Below are 4,683 nucleotides of genomic sequence, written 5' to 3' on the forward strand. Positions count from 1 at the left end.
CTGGGGGTTTTCTGCTTGCCTGAACCCCACCTGGTAGTTTTATGTGGTGATCAAACTCAATAACTGACAGGAGGAGGACTTCAAAAAACAGATGTTGTAGGAGAGGCCTGCACTGAGAACAGTCACTAAGACAGCACTGGGGTCTTCCAGAAGCAAAACGTCACATGCACCATTGCAACAGAGAGACCCGACATTAGGTCTGAGCTGTTCTTATTCCTCCAATCGACCTGCCCCCAGGTGAGCGGTCTCTGCCCTGCCGTGTGTATCAGTGGAGCTATGTGATTGGTTACAAATACTGGTGTGTGGACGTGGTAAGTGGGTGATGTGATCGTGTTGTTTGTTCAAGCAGCATGTGTCATATCAAAAATTTGTGATGAGAACTTGTTTGTATCAGCATGATAAGCAGTCATGGAACATTCCATCAGGTGCCCTGGTTAGTCCCAGGCAGATATGTAGCACTTGGTTTATCAGTTTAGATTGCACACAAATGATGATGTGGGTGTGCATCATGACTGTATGTAAAGCAGTCAGGTCAAATCCAGTTCGTAACATTAAGTTGTTTGAGGACATTTGAGTATGCGTCATACAGCACACTCACAGGAGCCATGTCCCACCAATTTTATTTTCTTTAAAAATTTTGAATTATACAAGAAATCCTTAAAATTTGTGAAAGCACCTAAAGGACAGAAACTATTGTTTTATGAATGACATTCCGGGAGATTCATCATTCTGAATATGTAATGTGATCCCCTTGCATATTTTTTTTTTTTCCTTTTTTGTAACTGTTGTATAACTAACTGTAACCAAAAGATGTTAAAAATGTAGCTCTGTTTGTTATTACTTGAGGCCAACATATGGCCATCGGGTATTGCAAAGACTTGGCATCCGTCCATCCGTTTTTCTGTGCTCAGCATAACTATATTCCTATTACTTCCAGGGTCTTCAAATTCACAGGGAGCATTATTGGGACACAGACCTTGGACAAGTTAACAGACGGCTCACCTTGACCTATTTTAAGAAGTCAAAAGGTCTCATTCTGTTTCCTATTTTTATGCTCGTATGGCAGAGGGTATTTTAGCATTGTGTTCCATTTTTGTATGTCAATGTAAAAATGTAATATGCTGTTTTGGGGCCAGTTCAGGAATTTCAAGAAAAATTACTGGCGTTTGAGTTTCCGCTTGGAGAAAAAAGTTGCTGCTTGGTTGTAAAGTAAAAGTTATGAACAAAATTAATTTTATTCCTAAAATAATAAGTTTTTAGATATTAACACATTTATATTTCACCAGAAGGTGGCAGCAGAGAACCTTGTTTGTGGCACAGCCTGCAGTTACACTGTATATGTTGTAACCATAGTTACTGCAATCGTAACTTAGGTACAGTCTGTGGTTACAGACACACTGTATTTTTTGTAACCAGTTACAAAAAAATCCTGTAACCCGTTAATTTTGAGGAGACGACTTTTATTTTTGACTTTTTTTTTTATTTTTAACCATTAAAATTGTCTTTTTTTATTTAAGAAAACAATCATTTTGTATACCAAATTAAAATATAATAATTGTTGTCGTTCTGCCCAGTACGTGGCAGCAAAACGGCTGCTGATTGGTCAATAATGAGATTACTGAAGTTTCATCCAGTTTCCTTTTTTATTTTGAAGACACCACCTCAAAGAAATAACGTAATTTTATCACATAAAATAAATGACCTTTTTAGTTTTTTAAAGATTAAAGAGTGATCGCACATATTGCTTATTCATATATGTGACGGGTCGCAGGCTACCACACTGCTGTTGCCTCCAGAGATGACGACCAGGTGGATTATGGGGGTACTTTATTACAACACAGCATATAGCACCGCAGTGGTGTGGGAAAGATTGCGTCAGTGTCGGGACAATCTGAACACACCACAGTGAAGTCCTCTTTTTTCTGTGCCGGACAGTAATTAAGTCAGTTGTTGCAATTAAATACAGAAATCTGTTCATATAAAACAAAACAAAAGAAAACTACATTCTGTGATCGTATAGTGTATTATTTTGTTGTTCTAACATTCTAAATTAACAATCCTTACATAATCATTATATGACATGAAGCATCTTTGAAGAACACAATAAACATCTACTATGAGATATTTTACTAGTGACTCATTAACATTAAATACAGAACTATGTGAACAAATGCGAGCCCTTTAACTGAACAAACAAAAGCTGCTCACACAGGCTGATAACAAAATAAAACATCAGGGAAAGTTACATTTACAGGAAAAAATGCACGAAAAATATTACCTGCAACACAGCATATAGCACCGCAGTGGTGTGGGAAAGATTGCGTCAGTGTCGGGACAATCTGAACACACCTGCCACGAGGGAAAACATTTAAGCTAGTTTAGCATCATTAATACGTCTCTAAACATCTTTTTTTTTTTGGTCCAATAACTCACAGAAAGTGCTCAAAGCAGTTAGCTTAAGTCACAGTGAGTACATGCCGCGGCAAAATGTTAAATATAACCATTTGAAATGTAAAGAAAATAATTAAGTATCCCGGACCGTAGAAAAGGACGTCTTACCACAGTGAAGTCCTCTTTTTTCCTGTACTTTACCCAAGTCCACCACTGCGCCACTAGATGGCGGTGTTGCACCTTTTAACAGGTACAATTCAACCCCGTTACATACACCCCCCTTAAATTATGCTAAATAGGGGCAACGCCAATCAAACCTCCAACATAAAAGCCAACAACAACAAAACAAAATACTGACATACAAAAAAAGAAGAAAAAAAAATGGATCCAGCAAAAATAAAGGAGAGAGAGAGAGAGACAAGAGGGTTGTGGGTATCGAGCAGTGATGCACGAAAAAGTCAATGTCAGAAATTCTTCCCTAAGAAGTGTGCAAGGACAGGGTGGCACCAAAACCTGTACTTAACACAGACTAACAGAGATGCCTTCTACATCTCATAAACATGGACATACCTTTGCTCTTACAGTGTAAGGAATCACATACACCCAATTCTAAAGTCAACTACACTAGCCAAAAGAAAAGAGCAGGAGAAGAAGAAGAAAAAAAAAAAAAAGTGATCGCCTGCTACAAAAGTCACATTAGTTGGTCTACACACAAACTGACATGTGCACATTAGATGCAACGGGACCGAACATGGACCCCAACACAGGTTCAGTTTTCTGCACAAATCTCTGGTCCAACATCTCACAAATAAGCCTATTTGGGCGTCTGCTGACTCGCCCACATCTCGTAAAAACTGAAGGGGCCGGTGTGGATAGCGGATGTGTGCAAACTACCTCTTCCAACTCAACCCCATCTGGAAAGAGAAAGTCACTCAAGACAACAGACGTATCAGTAGGTGTGTGTCCTGTAACATGCACCGAGACTGAGGATGAGGAAAGATGTGCACAACGGATGTGGTCATGCTCAAAGCCATCACGTGCACAGTCTGGCAGCTTCCCTGACTGGCCTGTCTCCAATGCGTGCACAAGAGAGGTGTCACCAACGTCACTCCCTTCCGAAACACTCCCACTCCCAGCTTCAGCCCGGACAGGCGACTGCAAGAGCCAATACATAGTGCGTGATTGAGCGTCCTCTTGATCATCAACAACAGAGCTTTGGCCACTGGCACCTGACACAAATGACTGCGACTCTCCAGACACTGCCTGAGGCCCATCTTGCTCAGGAAATGTCAGGAAATCAACTGGGAGCAGCAAGTTTCTGTGCACAACCTTCACCTTTCCAGTAGCATTATCGCGGACCCTGTAGACGTTAATGCCAGATCTCACAGACACCACCTCAAAAGGGGTTGAATCCCACCGGTCTGCAACCTTCCTCTTGCCTTTATCTCCCCGATTGGCAAGTAGCACCCTGTCGATCCACTGTCCATCATTGCCTTCAGAGAGACACCTGCTGCAGTGACGGTGGTGTAGAACAAGCTGTCTGACTTCTGAATTCTGTGTGTGCCTTGAAATATGACAGTTTTGCTTGAGGGCACACTGGAATAGACCGACTCAAAGACTAACTCAAAGTCTTCAATATTAACTGAGGGAGGAACACCAGTAGGATCCGCACCGTCCTCCCCTTGATGCAAATCCTCTAGTTTCCCAACTGTGCAGATGCCATCTGCCCGGAGCAGCTGCGTCTGGAGTGACCGGCTGAGAAACATTTAAAGCAGAGGTTGTCACGGCAATGAGTGAGTGCAGAATGGTTAGCATCGCCACAGACAGCACAAGGTAGTTCATTCAGACCCTCAATCCTGGGGGCTCTCACTCTAGGCTGCCTGGTGGTATTAGCTTGGGTTGGAGTAGATCCCCCCAGCAGAACTTTCTCCAGCATACTGATGACACGTTCAAGAGACGCCAGGTCTGATGACTTGGGTGTGTGAGGGTCTGTTAAGTCAGGTGGAGGTACCGCAGTGTGAAGCACCTCAACATTGTTCACATACACATTCTCACTGGGCTTCCCACTCGCAGCAGCAGTAGCACCTCTCAAACCTCTCTCAGCATGGTACTCCTCCAACACATCCTGAACCTCCACCGCAGTCCACTTATCAATTGTCTTTGACCTGAAAGTCATAGTAAGCTCTTTGCAAGGACAATTCTTTATAAACATACGCGTAACTTCCAGACTGGGGCAATGTAGTTCCTTGCCCTGTTCTTTGAGGCGGTCAGCAGCGACATCTGCAGCTTGGT

Source organism: Thalassophryne amazonica, chromosome 23, assembly GCF_902500255.1.
Source record: "Thalassophryne amazonica chromosome 23, fThaAma1.1, whole genome shotgun sequence".
Lineage (NCBI taxonomy): Eukaryota > Metazoa > Chordata > Actinopteri > Batrachoidiformes > Batrachoididae > Thalassophryne > Thalassophryne amazonica.